At 49.5% G+C, this 17,032-nt stretch overlaps 1 protein-coding gene and 1 pseudogene across 3 annotated transcripts in view; one reads left to right on the top strand and one right to left on the bottom strand.

Annotated features, from left to right (window-relative positions):
• DTX2 (deltex E3 ubiquitin ligase 2) overlaps positions 1–16,129 on the bottom strand; it is a 52,447-nt gene extending 36,318 nt beyond the window's left edge. For 2 of the 3 annotated variants that reach the window (XM_010387424.2, XM_010387426.2), the window contains exons 1-2: positions 15,948–16,089; positions 14,092–14,264 (exon numbers count right to left, since the gene is read on the bottom strand). The gene's annotated coding sequence lies outside the window, so the exon portion shown is untranslated. Of the gene's footprint in view, positions 1–14,091; positions 14,265–15,947 lie in introns of all 3 variants that reach the window. The other variant, XM_010387425.2, reaches the window with a different exon arrangement.
• On the top strand, positions 6,973–8,045 carry LOC104681206 (annotated as a pseudogene).
• Positions 16,130–17,032: the final 903 nt, after the last annotated feature.

Below are 17,032 nucleotides of genomic sequence, written 5' to 3'. Positions count from 1 at the left end.
GCACTCTAGCCTGGGTGACAAGAGGCCCCACCTCTAAAAAAAAAAAAAAAAAAAAAAAAAAATCAGGTCAGGCACGGTGGCTCAAGCCTGTAATCCCGGCATTTTGGGAGGCTGAGGTGTGTGGATCATGAGGTCAGGAGATCAAGACCATCTTGGCTAACACAGTGAAACCCCATCTCTACTAAAAATACAAAAAAAAAAAAAAGGCGGGCGTGGTGGTGGGTGCCCGTAGTCCCAGCTACTCAGGAGGCTGAGGAAGGAGAATGGCGTGAACCCAGGAGGCAGAGGTTGCAGTGAGCTGAGATTGTGCCGCTGCACTCCAGCCTGGGCAACAGAGCAAGACTCCATCTCAAAAAATAAAATAAAAAAAAATAATAATAATAATAATCAGAGCTGATGCAGCGTGTGTGTGCACGCTGATGCCAGAGCCCATGCCTGCTTCTTTCCAGGGCTTGCTCCAGATCTGTCTCCCTTCCAGGGAAGGCGGTCTTACCCTTCTCATTGAAATCTTGCTGGGGTAGTACAGTCTGGGACCACACCAGACGCCCAGGGTCCCAGTCTTATCACGAGCCACAGAACTATGAAAACGTCACTGTAACTACCTGGGTCTCAGTTTCCTCATTGGCAAAATGGGGATAAAATATGATGTGTACGCTTGAGGGGACAGTCATGGGAATCTCCAGATTGTATCAGTGGGGCCCTACTGGCCAGGGCCCTGCATGGGCGTGTTGTCACAATGAGGGTGTGTAGTGCTTGAGAGACGTGGGTCGTGCTCTCCTTTCCTTTTCTCCCTCTTTAAGCAGGGCCTGTAAGTGAAGCCCAAGGTGAACCTCAGACTGAGCCCTCCTCGCTAAGACAACAGGCCTTAGAGCCAGACCCGACCTGGGTTTGTTCTCTGTGCTGCCTCTTAGTTGTGTATGTGTGACCTTGAGTTATTCAACTCAAGGTCACACATACACAACTTAATAAAAGGTGACATTTATGTATTTATTTAGAGTCTCACTCTGTCACCCAGGCTAGAGTGCGGTGGCGTAATCACCACTCACTGCAGCGCCACGGCCTCCTGGGCTAAAGCCATCCTCCTGCCTCCGCCTCCCGAGCAGCTGGGACTACAGGCATGTGCCACCATACTCAACTGATCTCTTAATTTTTTGTAGAGACAGGAGTCTCACTCTGTCACCCAGCTGAGACTACCGGCACACGACACCACGCCTGGCTATCATATCATCTTGATGGTAGTATCTAAGCTCTCCAAGCTTGCTTTCTTTGGGAAAACGGAGTTATCAACATGTATCCTAAGTGCTTTTCATAGGGATAACACAGACAGGTGTGTATAAGGTACCCACACAGCACTAGGCATACAGCAGACAGTCAACCCATCCTGGCCTCCCTGCCTCTCCTGGACCCTCACCTCCAGCACTTGCCCACCCTTTCAGTCTTAAGAAGGAACGGCCGCAAGGGCAGTCCTGAGTACACAGCATGAGAACACAGGTGAGTCAGGCCTGCAACAACTCCGAACACAGGAACTGGCAGCTCTGTGGGTGCCAGGCCTGCCACAGAGCTGCCAATTCCTCCGACAAAAGCCCACAACCCGCCCAGAAGATGAGACCTGGGGTGCCCTCGGGCGGGCGGGCTGAACGGCTTAGCTCAGTGTCTTCAATTAGAAGTTTCTGTAACCACAATAAGGTACAAATCAGAGGACTGCCTTCCAAGCCAATTACTCCTGAGTGCCACTCATCTCTTGGGCAGCCAGGGCCGCCTCCATCATTGGCACACGGGGTATGTCCCAACATGTCCTCACGGCCCGGATGAAACAACTCTCACAACTCTGCAAAACAGCCTAGGAAATACAGGTGAGGACTTCAGCTAAAACTTTCCACGAAGGCACGCAGCCTCCCCAATGGAGGGTGTGCCATGGCCCAGGCCCTAGGAGGGTACTGGAGATTCCAGAGGAGGATGACAAGGCACACAAGCCCCTCCATGACCAGCCACTGTTCGTACTCACACCAAGCCCTCCACCTTTGATACCTACAGCTAATTCTAGAAAGTTTCAGAACATTCCAAGCCACTTACCACCCTCTAGCAATTGATCCTCCCTCTATACCAGCCTCCAAGCAAACACGCCCATCCTTCCAGACCCAACCATGGCATCCCCTCTCCTGTGCCCCCAACCCACACTCTCGCCAGAGAGGGCTGGCTCCACCCACCCTTGTGTGCACAGCACAAGCCACTTACACAAACACAGCTGCACTCCCTGGTTTCGGTGGCCTTCTCCCCACCAAAACAGAAACTCCCTAAGGGCAGAGCTAGGGCTGCAGCTCTTCAGGTGCCCAATATCCCAGAGGCTCTGAAACACCAAAGGAGGGGTGAGCCTTCTGCTCCAAGGGCACAGGCACCTTTGAGTCACTGCCCAGAAACGCCCACTGTGTTCCCCTTGAACCCAGCAATTACGCACAATACAGCGGCGTGTCGGTGCACCAGTCTCTGCAGCAGCCTCTGCTTAACCATCACTTAGCTGCAGCTTAAAAACCTAATTTGTTTCAGCTCCTAATGATGCGGGTTCTTCATTATGAAAATTATTAGTATTATAATTGGCCATGGGAAAAAGCCTCAATTTGGAGGCAGCCTAAACACTTTACAATAAAGGAATTCTTGCACCAATTATGGAACATTCTAATGATGGAATACAGATCAGTCTTAAAAAATGAAAGAAAGGGCCAGGCACAGTGGCTCATGCTTGTAATTCCAGCACTTTGGGAGGCCAAGGCGGGCAGATCGCTTGAGTCCAGGAAGACAAGACCTGCATGGGCAACACAGCAAAATCCCGTCTTTACAAAAAACAGAAAAATTAGCCATGTGTGGTGGTGCGTGCCTGTAGTATCAGCTACTCACTCAGGAGGCTGAGGTGGGAGGATCGCTTGAGACCTGAAGGTTGAGGCTGCAGTGAACCGTGATTGCACCACTGCACTCCGGCATGGGTGACAGAGACAGACCCTGTCTCATAAAAATAAATTAATTAAAAATTAAAAGTCTGGAAAGAACAACACTAAAATGTCACTGGAATTAAAGAATTATGGGATTTTCTTTTTTTTTTATTTTTGAGAAAGTCTTGCTCTGTCGCCAGGTAGGAATGCAGCGGCACAATTTCGGCTCACGGCAACCTCCACTCCTGGGTTCAAGCAGTTCTCCTGCCTCAGCCTCCCAAGTAGCTGGGATTACAGGCACACACCACTACGCCTGTCTAATTTTTGTATTTTCAGTACAGACAGGGTTTTGCCACATTGGCCAGGTTGGTCTCAAACTCCTGACCTCAAGTGATCCACCCGCCTCAACCTCCCAAAGTGCTGGGATTACAGGTGTGAGTCATTGCACCTAGGTTATTCTTTCTTTACCTCTTTCTGTACTAGAAAAATGTTTTAAAATAGTCATATAACTTTTTAATAATCAAAGCTTTTTTTTTTTTTTTTAGACAGAGTTTCATTCTTGTTGCCCAGACTAGAGTGTAATGGCGTGAACTCAGCTTACTGCAACCTCCGCGTCCGGGGTTCAAGCGATTCTCCTGCCTTAGCCTTCCAAGTAGCTGGGATTACAGGCACCCGCCACCAAGCCCAGCTAATTTTTTTTTTTTTTTTGTATTTAGTAGAGACGGGGGTTTCACCATGTTGGCCAGGCTGGTCTCGAACTCCTGACCTCAGGTGATCCACCTGCCTCGGCCTTTCAAATTGCCGGGATTACAAGCATGAGCCACTGTGCCGGGCCAAAGTTTTTTTTTTTTTTTTTTAAATATTAACAACTTTGACCAGGAAAAACAAACCTTGCTTTTCCTTTACAGTCTCTCGTCAGGTTTTCGCTGCAAATCTGTCCATAGCATCGTGGCTGAGGCACCATGGAATGCTGCTGTTCTACTAGAGATGCAATTTCATCCAAAAGAAAAAGGGAAAAGTATCCAAAAGTCTTTCTAGTCTCAGGGGAATTAGAAAAGCTTCAGAACAAGATCTGCGCTGGCACAAGAATCTGAGTGGCAATCACCCTGCCCAGCTGTGAGCTCTGGGGCAGGTGAGCCCCACACATGGATCTCACTGCAGTGTGGCCTCTAGGAAGAAGGCCTTGAATGCAGATTTTAAACAGGTACTCAACTCAGACTGAGCTACTGCTCCTAATAGCTACTCAGACCCGGCTACTTTCAACTTAACAATATGTGAGAAACCCATCTCATCACTGCAGACCTGCTGAAATCTGTTACGACTAATTCTTCAATCCTCACCAGAATGCTGGCTATCCTGCCTCTGCTGTCCTGAGAAGATGAAAGCCACTGGGTAGCCACAGGGCAGTTATGTCCCCTTCTCTAGGCTCTGTGATTCCAGCAGTTAGAGTGGGTTCAGAAACCCTTATACACGTGATCATATGCTGTCTGTCAACATGTAAAACAGGCCGAGCGTGGTGGCTCACACCTGTAATCTCAGCCCTTTGGGAGGCCAAGGTGGTAGGATCACTTGAGGCCAGGTGTTTGAGACCAGTCTGGGCAACAAAGCAAGACCTTATCTCTTAAAAAAAGAAAAAGAAAAGTAAAACACAGAAATGTGGGATGTTGTTTTTGATACAGAGGTGGCCTCCATTCCTAATTTTCTTCAAGAGAACCATGAAGCTCCTTTGCAAAATAGGAGAGTTTTCTTTAAGACAGAGTCTCGCTCCATCACCCAGGCTGGAGTGCAGCAGTGTGATCTTGGCTCACTGCAACCTCCGCCTCCCAGGCTCAAGTGATTCTTGTGCCTCAGCCTCCTGAGTAGCTGGAACTACAGTGCACCACACCACACCTGGCTAATTTTTGTATTTTTAGTAGATGACAAAGTTTCACTATGTTGGCCAGGGCTGGTCTCAAACTCCTGGCCTCAAGTGATCCACCCGCCTCGGTCTCCTAAAGTGGTGGGATTACAGATGTGAGGCACTGCACCCAACTGGAAAACGGGAGAGTTCTGAGAAGTGTGGACTGGAAACCAGTGAGAGGAGTTAACTTCTAGAACCTCTTCCCAGCTCTGATTCCACTAACATGGTCTAAACTTTCCAAATTCAACCCACACCACTGTTCAAGTCCTTATTTTCTAAGCTGTTTCTCTTTTAGGCACTTTCCAAGAGGCCTGGGCCTGAAACTCCACACCCCACCAGCTGACAAGTGTGCGTGACCTGGAACTAGAAATGACCTTCTCATAGGGCAGATGGCCACCTACGGGGGACACCTTGTTAGAAAGCCTCTCCAAAGACCTGAGAGAGTTGAATCCTGACACAGACATATCAAAGAAATGTTCTACTTTACTAGAAATTTTGTTTAAAACGTACATATTAAAATCAGTGGCTGAGCATGGTGGCTCACACCTATAATCTTAGCTACTTGGGAGGTCGAGGCAAGAGGATAGCTTGACGCCAGGAGGTCAAGACCAGCCTGGGCAACACAGAGAGACCCTCATCTCTATTTATTAAAGAAAGGGGAAAGAAAACAATTTGGTAATATATATCGAGAGGTTTAAAAATGTTCACTTCCTTTGATCCAATAATTAAGACTCTAACTTGAGAAAATTATAGAAGAATTTTGATGTGAAGCTATTCACTATAGCACTATATTAAGTAAAACAGAAGCATAGGGCAAATTCCATAGAAGTCAATAAAATGTTAACAGCTGTCTTTGAGTGGAGAAACCATAGGAGACCTTTCTTTTTTTTTCTTTTTTACTTGCTTTTCTTCTTCATATATAGGAGATGTTTTGTTCGACTTCCTTATATATCTGAAATTTTCACATTTTCTAAAGTGAGAAAGTATTACTTCTGTTATCAAAAAAAAACTCTCCTGGCCAGGCGCAGTGGCTCCTGACTGTAATCCCAGAGCTTCGGGAGGCCAAGGCAGCAGATCACCCGAGGTCAGGAGTTTGAGACCAGCCTGGCCAACATGGTGAAATCCCGTCTCTACTAAAAATACAAAAATTAGCTAGGCATGGTGGCAGGCACCTGTAATCACAGCTACTTGGGAGGCTGAGGCAGCAGAATCCCTTGAACCCGGGAGGTGGAGGTTGCAGTGAGCTGATAACTGCACCATTGCACTCCGTCTGGGCAACATGAGTCTCAAAAATCAAAACAAAACAAACCTCTTCTTAAAATCCCAAACACTTTTAAAAGGTCATAAATATAAACCAAACCACCACCACCACTGTGTCTTACCATCATTACTTTAAATAGCTGCTGCTATCCCAGTGCGGTTTCACTATCAGGCCCTGTCAATTTACCATGGCACCTCCCTGACAACAGACATCCCCCCAATCCCCGAGTTCCACAAAAATGGAAGAACCAACCATCCACGTTCCTGACTATGACAGCAGTCCCGTGAGTACAGCAAGATGGGGCTTTGCTTGGAAAGGGATCACTCAGGCCAGCACCTCCCACACCTTACTGAAAGATGGCACGAAACCAGCATGGGATTTGTCCCTTGCACAGTGTGTGGCTGGAAGGGAAGTGACAACTCTTCTGGCTGGGGCCTGACGAGCCCTCCGGGGACAGGTCAGAGCAGAACCTTCCAAAGGGCAGCCATGGTGCCGGCCCCAGTAACCTACAATTCCCTTGTGGTCAACCAGCTTCTCCAGAACCAAGAACCTGCTGACTCCTGGGTGGCCAAGAGCAATCTGACCACCTACAGCCAGTCAGAAGGTGGAGCCCCGGTTTACTGGGCCTACCCAGAGGGCAAAGTGGAGGAGTAAAGGGGGCAGCAGTGGATATGTAATAGTAACAGTATGCCTGGGGCGGTGGCTCACACCTTGTGATCCCAGCACTTTGGCTGGCTGAGGCAGAAGGACTGCTTTGAGTCCAGGGGTTCAAAGTTGCAGTGAGCTATGATCATGCCACTACATTCCAACCTGGGCAACAGAGCGAGAGCCTGTCTCTTAAAAAAAAATTAACAGCGGAGCAGGAACCTGCATCCAGGAACAGAGCCCTCTGCTCCTCCCTCAGAATGAATGGAGACCAGAAATCAGATGTTTATGCTCAAGAAAAGCAGGATTTCGTTCAGCACTACTCCCAGATTGTTAGGGTGCTGACTGAGGATGAGATGGGGCACCCAGAAACAGGAGATGCTATTGCCTGGCTCAAGGAGATCCTGGAGTACAATGCGATTGGAGGCAAGTATCACCGAGGTTTGACGGTGCTAGTAGCGTTCCAGGAGCTGGTGGAGCCGAGGAAACCGGATGCTGATAGTCTCCAGCGGGCCCTAACCGGGGACTGGTGTGTGGAACTGCTGCAAGCTTTCTTCCTGGTGGCAGATGACATCAAGAATTCATCCCTCACCCACTGGGGAGAGATCTGCTGGTATCAGAAGCCGGGAGTGGGTTTGGATGCCATCAATGATGCTATCCCTCTGGAAGCATGTATCTACTGCCTGCTGAAGCTGTATTGCCGGGAGCAGCCCTGTTACCTGAACCTGATTGAGCTCTTCCTGCAGAGTTCCTACCAGACAGACTGGGCAGACTCTGGACCTCATCACAGCTCCCCAGGGCAATGTGGATCTTGGCAGATTCCCCGAAAAGAGGTACAAATCTATTGTCAAGTACAAGACAGCTTTCTACTCCTTCTACCTTCCTGTAGCTGCAGCCATGTACATGGCAGGAATGGATGACAAGAAGGAGCACGCCGATGCCAAGAAGATCCTGCTGGAGATGGGAGAGTTCTTTCAGATTCAGGATGATTACCTTGACCTCTTTGGGGACCTCAGTGTGACCGGCAGAGTTGACATGACATCCAGGACAACAAATGCAGCTGGCTGGTGGTTCAGTGTTTGCAGTGGGCCACTTTGGAATAGTACCAGATCCTAAAGGAAAATTACAGGCAGGAGGAGGCCGAGAAGGTGGCCCGGGTGAAGGCACGATACGAGGAGCTGGATCTGCCGGCCGTGCTCTTGCAGTATGAAGAAGACAGAGCCACGTCATGGGCCTCACTGAACAGTATGCAGCGCCCCTGCCCTGAGCCATCTTTCTGGGGCTTGCGTGCAAAATCTACAAGTGGAAAAAGTGACCTAGAGACTGCAAGGGTGGGGAGAGAAGGCTCTCAATAAGTAAATTGTTGTTTAAAATAAATAAATGAATAAATAAACAACAGCAATGGCTACCAGGTAAAGGTTTACCAGGCACCAGGCACTGCGCTAAGCCCCTCCACCTGACTAGTAATTCTCGTTGGTCCTCACAACCGGGGAAGCGGGATATTTCCATTCCACAACCGAGGAAAGTGAGTCACAAGAAGACATGCGGCTTGCCCAAGGATATCCAGGGACTGAGAAAACCCAAATCTGTTTCCAGAGTTCCTGTCTTTCCCACCAAGACAGACTGACGCCGGACAAACCGGCCTATAGATGTGTTTTGCTTGGGCTACTGAGGTTTGGCTTCTAAAAACTGAGCGGATGTTTAAAAATTGGAATATTTGGCCAGGCTAAGTGGCTCACGCCTATAATCCCAGCACTTTGGGAGGCCGAGGCGGGCAGATCACGAGGTCAGGAGATTGAGACCATCCTGGCTAACACGGAGAAACCCCATCTCTACTAAAAACACAAAAAAATTAGCCGGGTGTGGTGGCAGGCGCCTGTAGTCTCAGTTACTCGGGAGGCTGAGGCAGGAGAATCACTTAAACCCAGGAGGCGGAGGTCACAGTGAGCCGAGATCACGCCACTGCACTCTAGCTTGGGTGACAGAGTGAGAATCCGTCTCAAAAAAAAAAAAAAAAAGGAATATTCACAGTTAAAAAAAAAAAAATCTAGATTTCCAGCTTCCTTTGAAAATCAGAAAAGATGCCAACATTTGCAGGTGGGACCTAGATCCATGATCTCCTTGGCAACACCAGCTAAACTGCAATGGTGGCTGGGACGTCCTCTCTGGGTGACCACAGCTACCACGACTCCCTATGGCTGGGGCCAGCATGCTTTTCCTGTAAAGGACAGAAAAAGTCTTTGCCACGACTCTGCCACTAGACCACAAGAACAGCGATAAACAATTTCTAAACAGGAGGGGTTGCGTACCAATAAAACCTCATGAACTAAATCAGGCAGTGGGGCTGAACACGGTGGCTCATGCCTGGAATCCCAGCACTTTGGGAGGCTGAGGCGGGCGGATCTTTGAGGCCAGGACTTTGAGACCAGCCTGGCCAACACAGGAAAACCCCATATCTATCAAAAAAATACAAAGATTAGCCAGGCATAGTGGCATGCGCCTGCAGTCCCAGCTTCTTGGGAGGCTGGGGCAGAAGAATCACTTGAACCCAGGGGGCGGAGGTTGCAGTGAGCCAAGATCACGCCACTGTACTCCAGCCTGGGCAACAGAGTGAGACCCTGTCTCCAAAAAAAAAAAAAAAAAAAAAAATGGCAGTGGGCCAGATTTGGCTGATGGGCCATCATTTGCAGACCTCTGCCCTGTGGCCTCCCTCACATCTATGACCGTGCTTTCACACTCCTACAGTTGAGCAAGACTTCTCTGAACTCACGTCTCTATCAAAAAGGGAGAGAGTGCTCTGCCTCTGGCTAGCTTTGCCAACAACACGCCCTGCCCTCTGCAGACATGTCAGCCTTTGCCCAACACCTAAGGGTGAAATACAGCATCCAACAGCACAGCAGACAGCATGCCAACAGAGCCACACCAGGTGTTGATAACATTCTCTGCATCCAGGAATCAGGCCCTGGCCTCCCTCTCCCCTTCCTCTCTCCATTCTCCCTGGATCCTCAGGATCTGTTCCCATGGCTTCAATATTCCCCTGCATACAGATCACCCAAAGCTATCCTCATGATGCCCTGCCCGAGCCCCTCAAACCCTCAGCTCTTGCCATCTGGACCTCCTGGCAGTGCCTGGGGCAGGTCAGGCTGTTTCATGCCCTGTGTCCCCCACTGAGAATGCCCATTGCCCTTGTCCACTTACTCATCTCTTAATTCCTAACTTGAGACTTTGCCCTGTGAGATCTTTCCTACGTTCACTCCCGCTCCACAAGCAGAAGTGGCCACTTCTAACAATCAAGGCCCATATGATGTCTGAGTGCCATTATCTGTCTCCTCCACTGGGGAATGCACAAGCTCCTTAAAGGCAAGGATTATGTTCAGGAAAAGACTTCAAACCAGACCCAGAAAACTGAGTACTAGTGAAAAAATACATTTCACTATGTTAAAATGAAGAACGGCTGATCAACAGAAGATACCTTAAAGAAAGTGGAATAATAGGTTAAAAGCTGGGAGAAGATATTTGCAATAGACATGCAGGATTAAAATCAGCAATATATAAAGAGCTCTATAGATCAACAAAAAATAAAGCACCAAGAACCCTAGTGAAAAACTGGCAAAAGACATGACTATTTCACAGGAAACACATATGCCAATAAACGTAAGACGAGATAGTCAGCAACAGGGCTCAGAGACCTAGAAACCAAGTTCCCAAAGAGTCCATTTTCTCCTCATTCACTTGGCCAACAGCAAATGTTGGTAAGACTGTGGAGTTGCAAGACACAGTACACTGCTGGTGAAGTGGATACTGGGATAAGCACTTCATTCAGGAAACAGTCTAGCAATAGCTACAAAAGATGAACACTGCTGAGCATGGTGGCTCTCTGTCATCCCAGCACTTTGGAAGGCCAAGGTGGGTGAACTGCTTGAGCCCAGGAGTTCAAGACCAGCCTGGGCAACATGGTGAAACTCCATCTCTATTAAAAAAAAAAAAAAAAAAAAATTAGCTGGGCATGGTGGTGCGTGCCTGTAGTCCCAGCTACTTGGGAGGCTAAGACAGGAGGATCACATGGGCCTGGGAGGCAGAGGTTGCAGTAAGCCATGATCACACCATTGTACTCCAGCCTGGGCAACAGAGCAACATCTTGTCTCAAAAAAAAAAAGTTGAACATTTATTTACCCTATAACCCAGCAAAATACCACTCTTAAGTTTATATTCTTATATATGTATGATAGGAGGCATACATGGAAATTTTGGAACAGAATGCTTACAATACCAAAAACCTGGAGGCCGGGCACAGTGGCTCATGCCTGTAATCCCAGCACTTTGGGAGGCTAAAGCAGAAGGATCACTTGAGACTAGGAGTTCAAGACCAGCCTGGGCAACACAGTAAGACTGCCTCTACACAAACTTTAAAAATTAGCTGAGCATGGTAGCCTGTGCCTATAGTCCCAGCTACTCTGGAGGCTGAAGGGGAAGGATCCCTTGGACCCAGGAATTTGGGGCTGCAGTGAGCCATGATCATGTCACTGCACTCCAGCTGCCTGGGTTACAAGGTGAGACAGTCTCTAAAAAAAGAAATAGGCTGGACGTGGTGCCTCACGCCTGTAATCCCAGCACTTTGGGAGGCCGAGGCGGGCGGATCACCTGGGGTCAGGAGTTTCAGACCAGTCTGACCAACACGGAGAAACTCCGTCTCTACTAAAAACACAAAATTAGCCAGGCATGGTGGCACATGCCTGTAATCCCAGCTACTAGGGAGTCTGAGGCAGAAGAATCACTTGAACCCGGAGGCGGAGGTTGCAGTGAGCCCGAGATCACACCACTGCACTCCAGTCTGGACAACAAGAGCGAAAACTCCGCCTCAAAAAAAGAAAGAAAGAGAAAGAAAAAGAAAGAAATACACATGTAAGATAAAGGAAAAAAAATGAAAGAAAGGAGATAATGATTACCTCAGGGTAAGAACAGAAAACAAGTTCAAATGAAATGATTAGATGTTCTAAGGGGACCTGATAAAGCAGAAAACTTTTTAAAGTTTTTTAAAATTAAAAAAAAAAAAGAAGAGTAGATGTATACTTTTGTTTCATGATCCCAGCTTTTGTTTTGGGTGCCTAGATTGCCAGCGCTTACTACATTTATTAAAAATAACTTACTAAATAAGGAAAAGTAGGTCAGGCATGAACACTGAGGAGTATGTACTAATCAATCTTGCTCTCAGCTTAGCTGATAAGGCAAACACCAAAGGGACTGCTGAATTCATCTTTGTACTCCAAGTGCCAAGCACAAGCCCTGGCGCACAGAATTTCGGGAGGCATTTGGGGAATGAATCAGTGCTCTTCTCTCTAGCCCATGGCCTCATTTCCTGTTGGCCTCTTAATACCTTCAACACGTCTGAGGCCAAATGCATCTTCCTTCCTCATTCTCCTTTTCCCCCTGGATTTCCCCCAGGCAGCCAAGAGAAAAACCTCAGGTTCTCAGTCCTCCTCAGCCCGCTCCCCCAGGCCTAGCAGCTGCCTGCCCTGCTCTCTCCTCAACTCTGAAGCCCCCTGCTAACACCTGGCCGAGACCCTTATGCCTCTCACTTTAATAAATACTCCCTTCCTGCCAGGTGCAGTGGCTCACGCCTGTAATCCCAACACTTTGGGAGGCCACAGTGGGTGGATCACCTGAGATGAGGAGTTCGACAGCAGCCTGGTCAACACAGGGAAACCTCGTCTCTACTAAAAATACAAAAATCAGCCAGGCATGGTGGTGGGTGCTTGTAGTCCTAGCTACTCGGGAAGCTGAGGCAGGAGAATCACTTGAACGCGGGAGGTGGAGGTTGCAGGGCTGAGATTACGCCACTGCACTCCAGCCTGGGTAACAGAGCTAGACTCCATCTCAAAACAAACAAACAAACAAACAAGCGCTCCCTCCCAAACGGCTTCTCCAACTCTGCTTTCTTCCCCTCGTACATCTCAGACAGAAGGGGGGGCGGGGCGGGGGACAAGATTAAGCTTCCTGAACTACCATTCTGATCTTGTCTTTTAAGATCAGAGGCACGAGAATCTCGAGCCTGGGAGGTGAAGCTGCAGTGAGCTGAGGTGGCACCACTGCACTCCAGCCTGGGTGACGGAGTGAGACCCTGTCTCAAAAAGTAAACAAGCAAAACAAAACAACAACAAAAAGAATGAAAGAAAACACCCTCTTATCAACTTCCTTATCAGTTCTCTATATTCACTTTATCTCTTCAACCAGACTATGAGCAACCGAGGGCAAAACCACTTATCTGCCTCTCCCCACGAAGAAGCTGGCATGGTGTAAGAAGACTGTCACAAAGCGAATAATCCAGTCTAACCCATTCCACATGTTCCAGTGTGCGCCTTTAAAATGTCCCTCACGAGGTCAGGCATGGTGGCTCAGGCCTGTAATCCCAGCACTTTGAGAGGCTGAGATGGGAGGATCACTTGAGGCCAGGAGTTAGAGACCAGCCTGGACAACATAGAGAGACACTGTCTCTAGATAAAACATTAGTCGGGTATGGTGGTAGGCACCTCAGCCACTCTGGAGCCCAGGAATTTGAGGCTATGGTGAACCATGATCACTCCACTGCACTCCAGCCTGGGCGGCGGCAGCAGACCCCAACTCAAAAAAAGAATAAATAAAATACCCATCATGGAAATCTCCTAAAATCCTTCCGCTCCCGAGTCTTGGCATGGCCCACATAACCCTCCCCACTCAGCCCTCTGCCTGCTTTTCCAGCTTCCTCTACCACATACTAAGCTACTTACAGTAGCCCAGCTGTGTCCCGGTAGCTTCATGACTTTGCAAACGCTGACTCCTCTCCCAGACGACTGTGCCCCACTTTCTAAGTCCTACTCCTCCTTCACAACCCCCCTCAACCACCACCTTCCAGGAGCCTTCCTGACCCTCGCTCTAGCCCTCCCCTTTCTGGATGTGGGTAGGAGGGCCTTGTGCTTTCCCCCAGCTCAGTATATGTCACACTGACAACACTTTGTCACTAACTCTGGTTTGTCTTTTCCACCAAACAATGCGCTCCCAAAAGACAGAGATCTTGTCTGGCACCCAGGAAAGGTTTATGCAACAAAAGAAATGAAAACTGCCAGTTCAAATGCAGAAATCGTGACTTGTGTCTTCCATCCCATAAAGCATGTCTTCAAGTGGAAAGCATCTTCTAAGACTAGTTATTGAAACAGGAGAAGCAGCTGGCAAGACGCCACTGCAATTTATTTGAGACAGGTGGCAATCAACAGTCAACTTCCAGGGCGCACGTTTATCCTGCAGACCTCAAATTCCACCCTCCCCAATCCCCACCTTCTCTGCACCTGATAGAGAAGGCAGCAAGGTCAAGTCCGCATGGCTCTCACCTTTTCTCTCTGGAGAGCTGGCACAAACCGTCCCTTCTGGATGAAGACACTAGCTCCTTAGGAAGAATGACTTGTTTGAGTTCCCATCTTGATACAAACCACAAACAACCAAACCGGGCAAAGCTGAAAGGCTTGCTGACTCAGCGACACAAATTCCAAGGCACCTTTGCCAACTAGGAAGAAGATGATCAGGTTTTAAATTAAACAGCAGTTAGTAAAAAACAAAGGTACAGATGTTGGGTCCCCAGTGCTGTGCCTGGGGACTGAAAATCACCAGATTTATTTTCCAATAGCTTGGGCGGAGCAGAAAGTACAATAGTCTTCCTCCACCCACTTAATCAAGGAGATGGTTGAAAAAAACAACAAAAAGCAAACAAAACCCTGAGCCCTTTTTAAATTTTTATTATTATTATTTTTTGGAGATGGAGTCTTGCTCTGTCACCCAAACTGGAGTACAGTGGCATGATCTTGGCTCACTGCAGCCTCCGCCTCCCAGGTTCAAGCAACTCTCCTGCCTCAGCCTCCTGAGTAGCTGAGATTAGGCATGCGTCACCACACCTGGCTCTGAGCCCTTTTCTTTAAAAAAAAGAAAAAGTTTGTTTGTTTGTTTTTTGAGACAGGGTCTCCCTCTGTCGCCCATGCTGGAGTGCAGTGGTGTCACCATAGCTCACTGCAGCCTCCAGTTCCTGGGCTCAAGCGATCCTCCTGCCTCAGCCTCCCAAGTAGCTGGGACTACAGGCACCCACCAACACGCCCATCTGATTTTTTACAGAGACAGTGATCTCAGGAATCTTCTTGTTTCCCAGGCTTGTCTCAAATTTCTGGACTCAAGTGATCCTTCCACCTCGGCCTCCCAAAGGGCTGGGATTACAGGCATGAGCCACCGTGCCTGGTCTGAACTTTTTCACAGAAAGCCCTAAAAGGACTTCATAAGCCAGTCTGGCAGCTAAGCATCCAGGAAATCAACACACCAGAGACGGTAAATATTTAAGGTCACAAAGCAACCGAATCAGAGGGCTTGCTATCCAGATGGCTTAAGCAAGCCCGGATGGTGGCTACCAGAAAGTCTACCTTCTAGAGCGCTAGAGGAGCTAGGAGGGCATGCAGAAATATTCTGAGTTTCTCAAGGGTCCAGACGTCTGTACACATGCTATTTATTTCCATCGCTGTTGGAGCTTAGAGAAGTGGAGCCAGCTCGGAGGAGGAGGGCAGCTGGCTGAGACAGTCGCGATGAAAGCGCAGCTCCAGAAAAGGGAACCCAGTTCTAAATCTTTTCCGGCACCCCTTAAAGACCCCAAAAAGTGACCCAGGGGCCCAAGAACTCCCGGGAAGGCTCCCCACAGGAGAGCAGGGAAGCAGAGTTAGGAAGCAAACTCCTCCAAAGTACAACCCATGGCCCAGTGAGTCCCTTCACCCGGGGATAGACCCCAGCAGGACCCACCCCTCGTCAGGGAGCCAGTGGCAATCTCGTCACCGCCTCCTCCGGGTACTTTGGGAAGGGGTGCGCTCCTCCCGAGCGACCTGGACTCCCGGGAGCGGCGCCCCTCCGCCTGCGAGCCCCTCAGCCTTCACCCGAACGTCCTCTCTAGCACCTGACACCCTGTCCCGTCCAAAGCTCCCGGCGCCTCCCAAGTCCCCCAACTCCCGCCCTCAGGACCTTGATCCCGGAGACCGACAGCCCCGACACCCACGATCTCACGGGACCCCCGGGTGTCCCCGCCGCCCCGGCCGTCGCCCCCACCTCACACCCACGCCCGCCCCCTTCCGGTCCCAGCTAGGCTCCAGCTCCCCGCGCCACCCCACGCCCCCGGGACCGCAGCCCTAGCGACGCGCAGGTGGCCTGCCCGCCCTCTCACCGAGGCTGAGGAGGACGAGGGGACGGGACTGAGGGCACCACCGCGCTCAGGCTGCAGCTCCGGCTCGGCCTGGGCAGGGCTCTGGCTGTAGCTCCGACTCTCAGGAGAAGGCAGCCAGAGTGAAACTCGGCGTCGCAGCTTCCGAGCGCGCCGCTGCGCATGCCCGGGGCGTGCGGCCTTCTGGGAAATGTAGTCCCGATGGGGCCCAGGGGGCGGGCAGGAGGCGGGGCTCAGGGGGGAGGGGCTCAACCCAAGGCGCACCTGCTCCGGTGTCTGTTTTCTTCCTTCACCTGTTCACTCATTGACTTATTCCTTCAGTAATTACTGACTTAATTTTAACTAGTTTTTACTAGTACATACATGGTGCCAGGTCATGTGCTACTGTGTTTCCCTTTTTTGTTTTTAAAATTAATTTTATTTTTCTTTTTGTACAAATGGGGGTCTTGCAGTGTTGCCATGTTGCTCAGGCCGATCTCAAACTCCTGGCCTCAAGCGATCCTCTTGCTTCAGCCTCCCAAAGCACTGGGGTTGCAAGTGTGAGCCATCGAGCACAGCCTTTTTAAATTTAAATTTTTGCCTTTTCTTTTTTGTTATTTCTTTCCTTTTTTATTTAGTTTTAATATTTATTTATTTATCTTGCTACTGTGTAGTGGGAGTGTGGGAGTGAATAGGTGAATCAGAAATGGTTTCTCGGCTGGGCGCAGAGGCCGATGCCTGTAATCCCTGCACTTTGGGAGGCGAAGGCCAGCGGATCACCTGAGGTCGGGTTCTAGACCAGCCTGGCCTTTCTTGGCAAAACCCTGTCTCTACTAAAAATACCCAAAAAATTAGCCAGGCGTAGTGGCTTGTGCCTGTAATCCCCGCTACTCGGGAGGCTGAGGCAAGACAATCACTTGAACCCTGGAGGCGTAGGTTGCAGTGAGCCAAGATCGCGCCATGGCACTCCAGCCTGGGTGACAGAGAAGGAATCCCTCTCAGGAGGAGGAGGAGAAGGAGGAGGAGGAGGAGGAGAAGGAGGAGGAGGAGGAGGAGGAGGAGGAGGAGGAGGAGGAGGAGGAGGAGAAAGAGGAAGAAGGAAGAGGAGG

This window comes from Rhinopithecus roxellana, chromosome 6 (assembly GCF_007565055.1).
Source record: "Rhinopithecus roxellana isolate Shanxi Qingling chromosome 6, ASM756505v1, whole genome shotgun sequence".
Taxonomy (NCBI): Eukaryota; Metazoa; Chordata; class Mammalia; order Primates; family Cercopithecidae; genus Rhinopithecus; species Rhinopithecus roxellana.
Note: the sequence above shows the minus strand (reverse complement) of the source record. Positions and strands in the feature narration are given on the sequence as shown.